The sequence below is a fragment of the Pelobates fuscus genome, chromosome 4, assembly GCF_036172605.1.
Source record: "Pelobates fuscus isolate aPelFus1 chromosome 4, aPelFus1.pri, whole genome shotgun sequence".
NCBI lineage: Eukaryota > Metazoa > Chordata > Amphibia > Anura > Pelobatidae > Pelobates > Pelobates fuscus.
Window position 1 is genome coordinate 331,193,638 of NC_086320.1, and position 17,725 is coordinate 331,211,362.

Genomic DNA, 17,725 nt, shown 5'->3' on the forward strand with positions numbered 1-17,725 from the left:
CTAGAATTGTTATGATTTGCTTTCCTGTAAGAGGTTTGACAAAAACCCAAGTTAGTTCTAAGTATACGCTGAGCGGAGAGATACAAAACTTTAATGTAATATATTTTTTTGGTATGTGATATTTCTACTTATAGAAGAGGCACAGGATATGCCCAGGGGTACGGAAGACACAGTAAAAGAAATGCAAATGCCTCTAGGCTGCACGAGAAAAACATTTTAGAATAATTCATAAAATTACTATTTTTAAGTCATTCTCGACATTTTGTACATGATCTATTGGCCATGTCAAAAATAATCTTTTTTTTATTTTTTTTTTATTTTAACATTTTGATAAAGATACAACCTTAAAACTACTTTCTTTCCATGTGAGTTTGAAAGAATTGAATTGGTTTTATCATCATATTGGATGTGTTCTCTGTACACTTTACAAAATAATCTATCTACATAAATTCATATAAAGTCTATAATTACTGGGGGGGGGGGGAGGTTGTTTTTTGGTAGTCCATGATAGTTGAATATATTTTTTTTTAATTCCCTTTTTAATTTGCCTTCTATATGAGTAAGCTTCAAACTTCTGTAGTGTCAGAGGGCCCAGCCTCTCTACCCTTGACTGTATAGAGCTGTCCCTATGAGGAACTCCTAAGCCATGGTAAGACAGTGCTCTGGATGTTGTGGACTATATCTCTTGTGATGCTTTACCAGCATTATGTCTGTTAGAGCATTAGGGAGATGTAGTCCACAACATTTCCATTGTCAAAGTTTGCCGACCCGTGTAATAAGTATATGTAAACGTGTATGTATCTTCTTTGAAAATTCAGTAACACATCTAAGCTTATGCCTGAAAGAAACACTATATATATATATATATATATATATATATATATTTACACAAAATTTGTGTTAACCCATGCACCATGACAACTTCAGTTATTTGACATGGTCATGGTGCTTGGAGTCTTTATGTGTGCTATGAAATGCAGAGATTAACCCCTCAGTGCACTCCTTTCCTCCAGCAAGTAGCAACGAGGATCAGGCTGCATGGAGAACTTGGCATTGGAGGTTAGGTGTGGGTTGTGGTTATTTATTTTTATTTTTTTAATTTTTTTGAGGAGAGGTTGGACCACCTTTTTATGAAAGCATCAGATTTTGGTAGGAGTAACCATTTATGTCTGATGTACTCATGATGAGCTCTAATCCAATCAAATAGTTCTCCTATAGAACACATGGCGCAAGTGTGGCAATGGCTACATTAAGGTTCAGTGGTTTTGGTACTTAGTGTCCATTAAATGACCTATGATATACCACACAGATTATGTAGTATGAAATGGAAAAAATACACTTGTGTAGAAAATTACGCATGCTTTCTGAGTTATTCTATGGCATTTACGCAGTTTCTCTGGTTTTGTTTTTTGTTCTTGTGAAATCCCCCTGCAAACTCCTTATTTTAATTTATAAAGCACCAACAAATTCCGTAGTAATATACAATGAGTATTACGTTTTCATTTCACATTTCATCTGTTTTAATAGACTAAAATGATAAGAGTTTAACCCTTCATTTCAATAGAAATGATGTAATAATTATTAACAGCACTTTGACCTGAGCCATGATTAGCCCTTTCATGTTGTACATGTATCACACCTTGACAACTTCCTGCCCTAAAAAGCTAAAAGCCATTCAGCACTTACATTTCTGTTATCTACTAGTCTTTTAGAAAGGCAAACAGTTAAGAGGCCTACCACTTAACTGTATGATAAACATGGAGGACACCTCTTAACCCATGGTATTCTATTTACTTAAAGGTTTATCAAGCACCAATTTAACCGCTTATTTGTCATTATTATTGGTATTTATATAGCACCAACTTATTTCGCAGCGCCTTACAAAATTCTGAAAAGAGGGGGGTGGGGGGCGGCGGATTTAACAATTTTTTTTTACAAATTAGACAACTACAAAATGATACAGGAACAATAGGTAGATAAGGACCCTGCTCAGGCTAGATTACAGTCTAGAGGAAGTGGGACATAAAAACACAATAGGGCAGTAAGGGGGACAGCAACCGAACATAACTGCAGTCATAGTCTAGTTACTTTATTGCTGACAAATCTACAATAAATATAGAGATGTACACTGGCAGTCACTTAGACAGTATTGTGTTTATTCTCTGTGCTAAATTGATCAGGAAATAGTAACATTTAGAACAGGCAAGCTAAATTTGTAGTGTTGTTGCCGTGGTGTGTGTTTGTTTGTTTTTTTTTTTTTTCATATTTTAATTTCCACTCAACTCCCTTTTTAATTTTTAATTATTTGTGTTTTCTAACTATGTAATTATGGAAATTAACAGGGAAAACTGCAAATCCGTATGCCAGAAAAACCACATTTTCAATATTCTCCAACTAAACTATGTTTCCATGTTGGATATTTTGGAATGCATGCCTTCACATTTGCTTGTTTAGTGAATAACCTAGCTGCTTTTGCTTCCAGGCAGTAAATGTGGACCTGTATTTACTCTGTAGAACACATGAAGGCTAATTTAATTACTGATTTTACTTTAATCCTTTATACCTCAACAGCACTGAATGTGTTGTTGGTGCAAAAATAGATATGCAGACATTCACTGGTGCAGATGAAAGCATATTTTGATAGCTGCTGTTAAACATTTCTTCTTATTAGTCTGCTTGAAAGTGATGGTGTTCAGCACCCTTCCAAATTGCATATTATTATTGCCATTTATTTAGCGCCATCAGATTCCGTAGCACTTTACAATATTATAAGAGAAGGGCTTTAACTATAAATAGGACAATTACAAGAAAACTTACAGGAACGATAAGTTGAAGAGGACCCTGCTCAAATGAGCTTACAGTCTATAGAAATACAATATTATCTTGATGTAAGATGGGTAGAAACATGTTAATAAAACACATACATGCATATGTAAACCCATGTTCCATAATATGCTTCCCTACACTTTCCCCATTGATTAAGGTCAAACGTGGGACCTACCCATATTAAATGTTCTGAGTCCACAGTGTAATTGGCATTGCACTGTGTATATATAGCCAAACATCATGGTAATTGCAGTGCTGGTCCTTAAAGCTATCCATCAAATATAAATAAGCATGCAGATATCCTGTTTTACTCACATCGACTTAATTCTTGCGTCCTAGGCTAGGTTGGCTTTAATTACCGTTTTAAGAACAATTGTGTTGAAGGGTGTTAAAACCTAGGATGTGAATAGGATGTTTTGACCTTTTTAGTACCCCTTTTGCATGTGCCAACTTATTTTGCTTTTTATTGGTGATAGCTGTGTTAGAATAACTGCCACTCTACAGGAGGTTGGCTATAAACCAATCCACTCTATATGCATTCTCAATTAAAGGGGCAGGGTGCTCTTCATATAGCAACAAAATTAAATGACATAAGTTTTCCCTTTGCTAATGAGTCTTTTTATTTTGTTTGGAGGGGAAAAAACACGGCCTTCACTCTCAATTGTTCAAAAGTGATCTAGTCATTTATGTCTTCATTTGGTTTGGCATTATTGACAATATGTCAACTTTTTACATGCTGTCTGATTCTTCAGTGCCCATCTCTGTTTGTAGCGTACATTGAAACTAACACCAGTTTGTATTACATGTGTCAAATATTGGTCACTTGCCTTTCTTTACATTTGTAGACAGCTAATATTTGTTAAGATGGTTACTGTTTGCTTGCGTTCTGTTGTGTAAATGAGTAAAACTGACATTCATTAGTTACCAAGAGCAAATCCATTTCACTTTCATCAGGTGATTAAAAAAGACATATTGTTTGCAAACATTCTTAGATCATCTTTTACAGTAATTTAACCGTTTTGACACCTTTATCTACAATATATTCATTAACCCATTGATAGCATGTTATCCTTACTTAACCTCTTTTTTGTGATCACCTTATTGTAATCGGTCTATCGATACAACGTATATATTGGTGGAATTCAAAACTGCATGTAATTACTTTTATTTTAAACCGCAATAAAATAACAAATCCTAAAGCTGATTATAACAAATTGTTTAAAAAAAAAAACACAACAAAAAAACTGCAAAGTAAATGTAATCCAATCCACCCATTCATTTGGCAATTATTTTTTTTTTTTTTCGTGTCTTCTGACTAATTCTTCTGCAGGACATAGTGTTAAATTAGAGGGGCTAAGGTTTAACAATATCAGGAAGTATTACTTTCCTGAAAGAGTAGTGGATGCATGGAATAGACTTCCAGCTAAAGTGGTAGAGGTTAACACAGTGAGGGAGTTTAAGCATGCGTGGGATAGGCATAAGGCTATCCTAACTATAAGACTAGATGGGCCGAATGGTTCTCATCAGCCGTCACATTCTTTGTTTGTAGGTACCATGGGTAGCCTTCCAAGTTGCTTTACTAAGCCAAAGTTAATTTGTCACTTTTTTTAGCATATTATACGTGATGTGATTTTATTTATTTCTTATCACTTTGCATATACAATTACCTCTACTGAACACCATATTACTGCATCAAGAATTCTTAAGTTAGAAACATTTACTTATATTCAAACTCGGTTTGTGTTCAACCATTACACTAAATTGAGGTTTACAGAGTGTACTGTCCATTCTGGATTAGAGATTGAAATCTCTTGTTTCCAAGCGTCAATCAATATACACTGGATTTAAAATGTTCATGTTATTTTAAGCATGTATATTGGTATTCTGTAAAATGGTTTTCACTCTGATTGGATATTTTATTCAACACCCTATAGTTTTTTAAGAAAAATTCTTTAAACTTTGGCTTTTTACCTTCATGTATACAATCATGCTAACTTTACATATTCTAAACTCACACACCATCCCCCAAAAGGGGTCTGCTGGCACACCTAAAACTCAAATTTCCCATATGTCCTCCAGCACAAGTCAGTAGAAGAAGGCAAAGGTTGCAATTGAAATATATTTGTTTTTTGGAAAGGAGGTAAAAATGATAAGAAATCCCATTGAAAATAGGACTTTGTTTCCAAAGATAAATAGTTAAAGGGGAAAAGTAATGAATATGAAATAGATACATCACTACACTATTCAAATGGCAAGAATTCAATGACCGATCATGTTCTGTGTTTTTACCCAAGACATATATTTGCTATTCACTTTCCTTCTGTGATATCCCTTCCCACTAGGCATTTCTGATTTTAATAACTTGTTTCTTACATCACTTTATTTTATTTTTTTTATATTATTTTGTCTCTGTTGATATTATATTTCCAGGTAATGTTAAACAATTACCTTGACTAAAATACATGTTTAGAGAGAGACAAATACAGAGTGGGTGGTTTTATTTATTTTTTTTATTTGCCAATACATCCTAACCAAAGATGTTGAAGCAAGATTCATGTATTCCCTTCTTATACCTCCTGCAAAAGAAATGTCTTAATGCAAAATGTAGGTAGCTGGGCATGAGAAAACCCTTGAACGCCAAGTGTTTAACATTTTTGAGTGTTTTGTAGCAAACCCCATACATGCACGTTGTCTTCTGGATTAAAAAATTAAAATCAACTTTACTTATAAATAGTATGTCTGACTTATAAAGTCTACAAGTATTTGTCCAAATTGAGTTAAAGAATGCGTCCTGCTTGGCAAGCCTTTTGGTGAAGTCATGCACCATCAGTAGCATAGATTAGTGGCACTAACTTCTGTGTCTAACTGTTTCAGCAGAGGGTAGTATTTGAAAGAAGAACGTCTGTTTTAATGAAGCAGCCTTATTTTCTGGGAAGTTATATTTATACTTTACAGTTTTTAAGAAGCGTTTTTTTTTTTTACTTTAAATAACAGTGAGTGGCTAAAATAGTGGCAACACCTAACAATATTTTAACATCTTAAATGGGCTGTCTATCAACAGTAAATTAAACTTGGATGTATCACTTAATTTGTTTAGATTTATTAGATTTTTTTTTTTTTTTTGATATAAATTGTGAAAGATTACTTTTTTTGCAGTGCCTGGACAATCTACTCACTGTAGCATGATTTCCCCCGATTGAAAGCATCAGTTATGTATATTATATAATTTTTGTATGCTCAGATGCATCCCATGTGCTCACACACAGTTATTTACTAAAGATTCCAAAGTCAATTTCAAATTTAAGGCCAGAGTAGTGGAACTGAAAGCACAACTGACTTAGAGAATTAATTTTATGCTTCTTATGCATAAAAATGCCAAGTAAGGAGTTTTTTTTTTTTTTTTAAACTGTATTAATTCCACCTTTGTGAAATTCGAAGCTGACCGTTTTAGGTGAGACTGTTACAGAGTTACTGATTCCATTCTGTGTTCAGTCGTGAGACTGTACAATTTGTGGCATTTTGTGACTACCTTGTGAAGTATCCATTTATCTGCCAGTGTGCTTTGACATCAACCAATCTGTCTCTTCATCTTCAGTAATATATATATATATATATATATATATTTTTTTATTTTTTTTTTTGACTGCTCCCCTTGATGCTTTAAATTATTTAGCAGCTTTTTGTGTCTGATGCACCTGTAATTTATGCACGGACTGTGTCCTCTGTGGCTTTCTGTTGCCTCATGTTGCTTTGAAAACCTTCATATAAAAAAAATGTGCTAATTGGACAGACTTATTTTTATTTTATTTTTTTGCATATAACTGACACACTACTAATTGGCAATCAACTTAATATGACTTGCCTTTTCAGTTGCATTTGTTACAGTGATTTAGTTTGTTCATAGTTAAATAATTTAAATTCTATTCTAATATGGTTACTCATTCATTTTTTTTTTTTATTTTTTTATTTTTTTTTTACATTTATTTATTTTTGACCACCCACTTTAGCCCATTACGAACAACACACTTTTTTGTTTTGGTTGTCCTCATTTCAAGTTCCATATTGTGGCAAATTGTAAAGCTAGCAGCAGCCATATTGATCACTTTTGGTATTTCTTCCATTCCCTGTTCACATCATTTTACGATGTTTAAATGGGCTTTCTAAGCACCAATGCCATTGTGGCTTCTAGTAGTGACCATGGGGCATAGCATCTCTGGGTCCCCCCCCTCCCCCTCCCTTTGGATTGTGGCAAATCATTTAAGCTGTTTTGCAAAAATAAGACTCTGATGGGTCTAAAGCATGATGCTCCGTTGTAATTCTGATTCTGTAATAATAGAGCTTTTGGAAGATAATTGTTGGTTTGAGAAAAAAAAAAAATTCTGGAAAGTATAGAATTAATGTGGAATCTCTATTAATCAAATATACTCATGGTAGAACATTTTCAGTCACCTTTGCTGTTACTAGAATACACCTAGGAAAAAAAACCTGATTATTTTTATGTCTGGCATTCAATGCAAGTGTTTAGTAAAACTCCCATCATAAACTGAAGCTTGCTTGTTTACTTATTTATGTTAGAATCCCATGGAGGTATATATGTGCATTCATGCCCTTGTCGAAATCAAATAATGCACGGCTTTATTAGTTTGCCCCTTTTGCACCAATGAAGGGTTGCATCCCGAAACGTTTGTAATTGTCATCTGTGTCCTTCAATTAACCTGGATTGTAGCACTTTTTGTGCACACAGCCTTTCTAGTTGCACCACACTTCTTTCTTCTTTTAGTTATTATTATTATTATTATTATTATTTTATTATTTATATAGCGCCATCAGATTCCATAGTGCTGTACAATGGGTGGACTAACAGACATGTAATTGTAACCAGACAACTGGACGTACAGGAACAGAGAGGTGGAGGGTCCTGCTCAGTGAGCTTACATTCACTACGTACACAACATAATCACTCATTTTAGCAGTTTAATTCATGGTACTTATTAGGACAAACTGTGTTAAAAACTATATGTCTCCTTAAAACAGAACTTTGCAATGATATATATCATTTATTTTTTTTGTCTGATAGTCCTGTTGTTCCAATAGTAAACCATCCAAATTCGCTTAAACCCTACACATGCTTCCTGTTATAGTCAACAGGGCTGTAGTTCAGTTCTTGACAAATCTGCTTGGAATTTAGGAGCCAGTTAAAAAAAAAAAAAGCTAGGAGCATTTTATTTTTTAAACTTAACTTATTTTTTTCATCAACAAAAATACAATTCTTAAAGGGACACTATAGCCACAAGAAAAACTACAGCTTAATGAAGTGGTTCTGGTGTCTACTGCCTGTCCATGTAGGCTTTTTAATGTAAACACTGCCTCAGAGGAAAGGCAGTGTTTACATTGCTGCCTAGTAACCCCTCTAGTAACAGTCACTAAGACGGCCATTAGAGGTGCTTCCTTGTCGAGTGCTGCACAGTCCGCAGCACCTACATTCAGCATCTCTGCTCTCTTCCTAGAGGAACTGAAGGTTCTCCATAAAGATGCACGATTCAATGAATCACTTTGATAGGATGCTAATTACTGCACATGCAATAGCCTCTCAATGCTTTCCCATGATAAAGCATTGGCTTGGCTGAGATCATCAGGTCTGATTATTTCAGCCGAGGAGACTGGCACAGCATGGGAAAAGTAGGTGGGTATAAAAAAAACACCTTTCCCATGTGATTGTAAGTAGGCTGGTCACCTAAACACTCTCTGTGAAGCAACTATCCCTGCCGCCTCAGCGGTTATTGAAGTTTATTCATTTTACCAAATTTCAATATTTTATTACAGTTAGTGTTCTGACATACACTATATGTGGGTCAGAGCAGAATGATCTGAAATGTATTATTATAATATATTTTATTTTGCTTACTTTAAATCTCCAAATGGTTAATCTTATCTTTGTTGCCTTACTTTTACTTTATACCATGTAATTTCATTGGTTCTAGAATAAACTGGTTTCAAGGGTTTCTCCAGTATAATAATACATAGTTACATAGTTACATAGTTAGCTGAAAAGAGACTTGCATCCATCAAGTTCAGCCTTCCTCACACCTGTTTTTTGCTGTTGATCCAATACAGTGACTAGTTTTTTTTTTGGCATGTGTTTTGAAAACTCAAATGACTTAAAAAGGGGAAAAAAACAAATGCAAAAATTGGCTGTACTAATTGTACATCTTTACTAAAGTGTTTTGTCTGTAACTTGACCACATTTTTAAGTACAATAGTCTTGTTAATAGACTTAATTTTTTTATTTTATTATTTTTTTTTAAGATCTTTAAAACCAGCAGTATGGCCAGAATCTGAGAGGTCGGGTTTCACTGCCTAAGTACTTCTTTACGAGTAACCAAAAATAACTGTTCACCATTCCTTAAAATCAATTAGGTAGTTAAAGGTTTAACTCAATAGTCTGCTGCCATCATTAGCAGATCACCTTTGGCCTTAATCAATGTCACGTTGTGATTTTTAGAGAACTATCGGCCATCTGTCTGTTTCCATCTTGCATTCCTTTCTGCATGCTGTGGATCTCTGCGTAATATTAGGTAATGGTCAAAAACTAGCAATATTAGGAGCAAGCTTCAGAATTTGGTAGCTTGAGTTGAGTCCAACGTCCTGTAGGATCAAACATAATCTCCACATGCATTCTATGTTATGTGACTACTTCGTTAGATAGGCCTAGATTAGGTGCTAGATAAAGTTCCACTACATATTATTTTACTTGAAAATATACCTGTTTTAGTAGGGCTTTTGTTGTATATTATCATAGTTATATATGGGTGTTTTAGGCATGGCAACAATGTATATGTATCACTATGCCCTAACTCCATTTATGTAGTGCTCATGACATTCTGTTCATCTAAGTGCAATATTATTGATTATTCAAGTATCACCATATGGAAACTAGATAACACTCGCGGTTCCAAATCCACCGCATCTTCATAGACTGATTTTGGTGCAAGGCGCTTGTCCATTTTCTTTGGCAATGTTAAACATTGCCCCTGGTCTTGTCCTCACCTGGGTGCAAACACTCTGCCAAAATATACAAACCAAGAAAGGTGCACTCACCGGACTTCGTAAATAATCTTTGCTGCTCTATTGTGCAGTAGTATGCACCAAAATCTTGTTTCGATGTTTCAGACCTATTCAGGACTTTTTTAAAGGAGAGAGAATCCTGACACTGGAGCCTGCTCTGTTTTATATATTCTTTATTTTTGATGCGCAGTGAGACAGAGATGTAGTGACAGTGATACATGGTGCAAATACAACGTCAGTAGTTACATATTAAAATACATTGCATAAAATATCAAGAAAACCTGCGTGGTTTTTTTTGGGGGGGGGAGGGGCTAAAAAAAGTTGGGTAAAACCTATATGTCAAACATGTCTAAGTGCTAACAAATAAAAATGGCACAATGGTAATTCTAGGCATGTATGGTAAATAGCATACATTTGGCTAAACAAGCTAGGTTAACATGGATGAGTAATTTATCCACTGAGATCAAATACATCACTATGCTGCACTTCCATTTAAAAAGGTAATCAAAGATGTAAGGTTGATACAACAGGCATCATAGATCAAACAGGCTTAATAGCTCAGGGACATGTCAGGAGAAGCCCCCATTGCTCGTGGTAAGTCAGCCGATGCCTGCTCTGCAGAGTCTTATAAAGTCAGGATCCTGGCAGTGTCCAGTAAGGCAAGTAGAATCTCACGCTGGGGTCTTGGCCACAATGACTCACTGCTGCCGCCATTGCAGGTGAGTGAGGAGTTACGGGCAGTTGTATAGTCTCTGACTTGGTAGGTTCCTGTAGCCACAATACCCCTTGCTGCAGGAGCACTCCGCATGACAGCCTCCATTGCAGTGGGCCTTCTCCTTGGGACCAGATTGCCTGGAATACCCCTCTTTGGCCACATTGCAGGAACCCTCACACGTTTGACAGCAGGTACATATTGTTGGGGGGCCATGGGAGAGCCTCTCTGTCGTTCCTCTATGCGCCGCCAAAAGGCAGCAAAAATGTTGTCTAGCTGTTGAGCTATAGAGCGTGGCTGTGTGCATTTGGCGGGCTCGTGGGTGATCACCACCATTTTAGGGACTGTAGGTATCCGTTGACTTCTCTGCCATGGAGCATGAGGATGTTCCCTTGGGACCAGGATAACCCCCGTTGATCAGACTCTCTTTTCTCCCCCTGTCTGGATGTTGCAAGATCAAGAGAATTTTCAACTGCACTTTTCCAATATTCCTAGGGATAGGATAAGGATTGGTTAACTCAGTGTCCACCCACTCAAGGGTGGAAAGCATAAAAAAGTGTGTATGTATGTGTGTGTGTGTGTGTGTGTGTGTGTGTGTGTGTATATACATACATACATACACACACATAGTTACCTCTTGTTTTTTTTTGTTTTTTTTTTTTCAGCCTGCAAAGTGAGACAAAAGCTAAAGTGATGCATGTCACTTTTAAGTTGTCTCAAAGTGAAGCATGTGCCTTTAATAGACTTTGATATCTTATCTTTTAAAAATACTTTTGAACTAAAAGCCTATAGGCAAAATGTGACTTTCAGTACACTGTTTGCACATGTATTTAGAGCCTGCAGGAATGCCTGTCAGGTTGTTTAGGTTCCTTTACAGTAGAGGAAGTGTAGCCGTTATGAATGCTATACATATGAATTCATTAGTATAGGTGGTACCCATCCTAAAGATTTTAGAAGCTGAAGGCAAAGGAAATAAAACAGAAGAAAGAGACATGACATCCTGTCAAGAATTTTGATTGATTTTAAAAAGTTATGGCCCTTATTATTCAACACATTTTTCTAAACAAGTCTAGTGTACCTGTTCTATAGAGCTGTGATGTATGTTAGCATTTTTTTTTTGTCATGTATTTAGTTTTTTTTTTTTTTCTTTTACTATTACAGTATGAATTGTGTATAAAAGCAAAGTGATTAAGATAAAATACTAACATTTTAGTTTCTAACAGAGTGGAAACACACAATTCACATCAGGTGTTAGCGTGCCAGAAGTTGTCAAAGTCCCCTGCCCCCCTTCCACTCCCCCAAGAGTATTTAAGTAGGAGATAACCAATTCCAAAACTGAAAGGGCGAAAAAATTTATTAAAATTACCATTTATATTTTGAATTAATGAATTAACTAGTCCTACCTACCGACCAGTATGTCTGTAACGCCTTATTTTGGTCAGAGTAAACCTTCCTATTTGGGGCCACCCCAAACAAACAGACATTTTGCTGGTCATTTTTTATTTTCCAATACTTGAGGCAGAGTTCTCCCTGCAGCCTGATCTTCCGCTGAACAAGGAAGGGCTGACGAGGAGGATCGGAACCGCACAGGGAGTCAGGGGGTGTCAATTTTGCAGAGGGGTTAATCTCCATATGTGCAGCATTTCATAGCAATGCATGTTGCATATACAGAAGTCAGGCTCTGTGACCACTTCAAATCGTTGAAGGAGCCATGGTACTTAAAGTAACCCTTTAAGTAACAGTTTTTAACCAACATATTGAAGGTAAAGAAAAGGAATTGGTAGGGACAAGTTCATTATGGTGTGTGCTTTCTGTTTGGGTTTTCTTTTTTTTTTGTATGCATTTTAATAGCAGTTTAGAAATGTTATCGGTAGATTTGTCACAGACATAATTCACATCTTTCTTCGGGCACAGTAAACAAGAGAAATGGTTTAATGGCTCCATAAAAGGCACTCTATGCTGATAGCTGAGATTAGGCCTTTCAGTAATGGATTTTTTTGTTGGGGGGAAGGGCTAAGGCTTGGCAGAGGTAAATGTACTGGAAGAGAATATTTGAGAGGCTCTGATATATGTCAAGTGCTTTCAGCCTTGTTTTGTGTAAGACAGATTGAACAAGCCTGTGACACCAATGTCTTTATATACAGGCCTTCTGCATTTTGCTTGAGGAATTTTACAAACTGCTAATTGAAGTTGGTTAAACCTGTAAATCGGAACAGTACCATCACTTTCAGATTGTGCTATAATAATCATGTGTTTTGTCCTCTTTACATTCAGTTGTAAAACAAAAATAAAATACATTTTGATAATACTTTTAAAGGCGTAAAACATTCCCCCTTAAAAGCTGCAGATTTTGCTCTGTTTAAGTGTCATGCTTTCGTACAGTCCTGCATCTGGTGTAAGAGTCCTGATTTAGCCTTGATATATACTTTTGTGTCTCACGTATGGGCATTGGGCCATTGCTAGTTATTGCTGGCCATGTAAAAACTTATACAACAGTGAACATATTGCAGTGATGATTGGACAACAATAATGCATGTTCTTCTTCAAGCTTGCAAGCTTTCTTACCAGGTTTCAACTTGACGGGTACGATTTCAGGGTCCTGCCATTCCAATTTTGTTCCCAATTCCTCCGTATCCTGGGACAACAATAAACTTTCCTCTGGTAGAGCAACAAGGGCAACAATCATAAGGCGTGCTGCTCTGTGAACGGGCACTAGAATCCTGCAAGGAGTGCTTCAGCAGCACTCTTTGCAAGGTTCTGTATGTTTGGGACCGGTCCGAAATATAACCTTAAATTCCCAACTAGCTGAATACATTTTGTGCAGATATTCAGTAAATCAACCCCAGGAATCGAGAGCCCTGAATCTTAGAAATGCCACCGGCTCAATTTTAAGAGTACAAACCTATTATTTCCACGTTCTTATTCAAAAATCACATTTGATCCACTATAGGTCTGCCTCCTGGTTTATGGATTCTACAAACATTTGTCAGTCAATGTGTTAAGTGTAAACTGTGTGAAATTGAGACATGAGCTTGCTCTGATCTAGACACTGGTACAGAGGTCAGTCAGCTACATCACAGCTTGACACCTCTGTTTCTGTCACACAGTTCCATAACACTGTGTGTTTCACCAAGATATAGCTACCCTGTCATCACGTCAATTTATTCTCCATATTCCCAGTATTAATGTGTGTATCCTTGTCACCTACTTCAGTTCTTATTGATGTGTCCCTGTATTATGCTTAGCGAGCAATACACTAAACTTCAGACAATGCTGCGTAGTCCGTCTTTACTCTCTGAAGATTTTTACTGTATGCAAGCACAATGTATAGAGCCGGCAGCAAGCTGGAGCCGTGTTCAGTGAATTTAATTTAATTAGTGTTGATCATGACTCCAGATGATGGTGATTTGATAAGGAATAATTTAGTACTTAACAGGCTTTTACATGTACCAACTCCATGTGGGAAGGTAAAGCAAATTGCACAAAATGAATGTGCTTTTTTTTGTGTGTAAATGCCAGTAAGCTTAAAGAGTGCCTTTTAGCAGACGTAAAATCTTTGGTTGCACAAAACGTAGCGATTTTTAAAGTAGCGGACACCCCTTTCCAAATTGTTTGTACAAACGTGATAAGCAGATTTTCTCAACATTTTTATATATTTGTGTGTGTGTGTGTGTGTGTGTGTGTAAAAAAAAATAAAAAATTCATGTTTTGTGTATACATATATTTATTAATAAGTTGTTGAATTTAAAACCTATCACGTGTAATCATCAATGATGAGCAATGTGGGAGCGAAAAACGAGTAAATACATTTTTGCCAGACTCCAATGCAATTGATTAGTAAAATATTTACAATTGTTTATTTCTTAAGACCCGTGAATTTTTTTTTTATGGAATAATATAAACAATATATCAACAGAATATTTTATCACTGTAGTATAAATAGTATATTAAACTTATCCAGTAATTTACTTCTCCCAAAAGAACAATTACTTTTTGGTTTTATTTTATTTTTTAAACCATTTTTATTTATTTAATTTGATTTTCAGATTATTAGATGTTTAGGCCAAAGAGAGGAAGTAGCTGATTGTTTGTGCTGCTGCTTTAAGATACACAATATGGTGCTTTTATTCTCCTGAAGTATATGATACATATGGGGATACTGACCACAGGAAATTAAATTATCTAATAGTTTTTCTTGCCGTCCACTGGGCAGTCTGGTGAAATTGACTAAATGCATATGAATGATGTATAATCTTAATTGATATTGAATCCAGTACATGCTCAAAGAACTGTCCTGTAATGGTAATTCAGTTCTGACTTCCTTTGCTATGAACTGATCCGAAACGAAGGCTTTTAGTAAATATGTTTTGGCCTTGCAGTGTTTTTCATCAGCAGAGACAAAAAAAAATATTTGTGCAGTTCCGGAGCTTGGTAGATTCAATTGTACTTGTGAAAAATAAATTCATATTGGTATCCTAAAGTGTATCCCCCCAGTAGTGTGTGTGTGTGTGTGTGTGCATCTATATTGTCTGATCTTCCTACTCCATACAATGTAGCTATTGCTACAGAGGTCCACATCTTATACTGGAAATCGCAGAAGGACTAAGATCCCACAGGGTAGGTTATCTGTTTGCCCCAGTCACTCATTCTTCTTGTAAGAATGGTGAATGGGGCCAAGCACTTGCATTGTTCCAGATCCCCTGTCTACCCTTGGAAGCTGCCTAAGGTTACTTTTTAGGTCATTCTGCTCTGCAGGCAATGGGAAGCCAAAACTAGAAAGTTTATCAAAGCAAGACCGTAACAACCACATATGTTTGAGTTATCATAAAATGGACATAAAACAACCATGAAACTTGTGACTTATAGGAGGAGTCTGTAACTTTGTAAATGCTGTAAAATAGTTTAGTTGGTGCAGTAAATTTTCAGGAATCTATAAGGAAACCGTCACATAGCCTTTACTTAGTGTGAAATCTATTCTGAGGTTGTGAACCCATTGTTTTGAATGCAATATCTACTTTGCATTATGGATTTGCCATCCTACATGGCTGCATACATCATTCAAATACATGACTATACTTTGAACATTGGAATATATCCCTATCAAGCAGTACTCTTTATCATTACTGATAGTATGTTTCTCTAGGGTACTATTTTTACATGTACCACAAGCCTATTGTACCGTTTTAACTAAAGGAAAATGCCTTCAGAAGAACTACATTTAAAAATGTTGTATAATAATTTAATGTTTGGTCTTAACTTATTTTCCCCACATAATTTTGCCTGTCCATATGACTCAACCCTGTGCTTGTGAAGAAATCGTATTGTTTAGAACTCTTGCTCATGTTTGTTATGTTAGCATTTAAAGCACTCCACTTGTAGAATTGATCTTACAATAATGTTCTTGCATATCCCCATTAATATATGATGTCCATAAGGATTTTATTTTTCCTTGTTGACATGTAGACACTTTGAAAATATTTTTATAAAAATAAATTGTACCAAACAATTATGCACACATATTTTATTACATCTGTGTATAATTTGTACATCTTTTTATTTTGGGACACTATTCAGGTCTATTTGTGAAGCATTTACAGTGATTTTATGAGCCAGAGAGCAGTGTTTTTTTTTTCCATTCTTTAGTAAATTGAGGCTTTTATTTATATATATTTTTATGTTGACATTTAACAATGCTCCCTTAATAAGTATCCTAAGTGGGGCACGGGAAACCACAATTGTGCTGTGAACAATGAAGTCCTGTGTTTGTTTGTTTTTTGTTTTGTTTTTCTATTACTGGGTTCAGAGAAGTAGAGTTGCTTCCCCACCCCCTACACAAAAGTGGGTTTCATAACCTACATTGATGGGTTTTTATCTTATTGTACTGGGTTAAGACAACCTGAGATGAGTTGAAGACCTATCTGGTTAAGAATGAGTAGGTCAGAGTTAACCATGTTTTTCCGGAAACTTGTGGCTACTGAGCATTGTAGGTTTGAATGTCAGATCTGCACTTTGTGCAACATTTTGGTTTTCATCCTACATTTCTATGGTCAGGTTAGGAATACACTTAAATGTTGCACAGTCGCTCCATTTTGCAAATCCGTATTAAGAGACACATTTGTCACAACTGCTTGTTGTTACCACTACAGAGTTTGCGTTCCCTTTTTATATATAGACCGCATTGTATCTTTGATGGAGAACTTAAAAACTAGATCACGCAGTTAATCTAGAAGGAAAATAATTTGATGGACATTCTAAATGATTTAATATATTTTTTTTAAACTGTTAATAAAAATACAGTGTGATCTTTAATAAGTAGGTAACGTTTATTCAGTGGATCCATCTCTGTCATCGATTTTGCTTTATTTCTTTTAAGAGTGCACTGCATATGGTTTTGCAGTGTTGTCAGGGTATACGGAAGAGTATTCTAGTGTCTTTAATGTAATTCTGAGCATGTAAATATAATGAGGCATGACTTTTAAATATTCACCTGTTCGTCTGATCCAGATGGTCATTTGTTTCCAGGTTGGGTTCTCATGCGCCATTCATTTTTGCTTAATACAGTAGGTGTTGGGAGGCAATATGTAATATATGTGCTTTTCTTCATTTAGTGAATATTCTTCTTTGTTTTATTGACAACTGGGGATAAAGCAATTGTTGCTCAGGCTCGGCTGCTAATTATTCTTCTGGCTGTCAGACAACCGGTCTTGTTACTTCCTGGTTGCTTAGCTCAGTGGATCTAAACTCAAGAGGCAGCAATTTCCCGTAGCACCTGCCTCGCAAAAACTTCTCATTGAACCTCATTGGGAGGTTTGTGATTGCACAGCCACAGAAAGTGTGGGCTGGGTTAGAAGGGGAGGGCTTGCAAAGGCTTCAGACTAAAGCTCTGCAGATTTTACAAGCTGTTTTTCGATATATCGCATATGAATACAATTTTTTTTTTTTATTATATAGTTGATGTGTAGCAACTAAACCGTTATCTATTTTTGTGCATTTGGGCAGTGGAGTGTCATATTTTTTTTTTTTTTTTTTTTTTAAGGCTTTTTATGTGAGGCACAAGCTCCTACTATTCTTTGGTAATAGTGGCCAAGCATTCTCTATCAAGGAAGTCACTCCATTTTCTCT

General features: G+C 35.8%; 1 protein-coding gene across 5 annotated transcripts in view; it reads left to right on the forward strand.

Annotated features, from left to right (window-relative positions):
* Nucleotides 1-17,725, forward strand: part of ETV1 (ETS variant transcription factor 1) — a 51,497-nt gene that overhangs the window by 11,190 nt on the left and 22,582 nt on the right. The gene's annotated exons all lie outside the window — the stretch shown is intronic.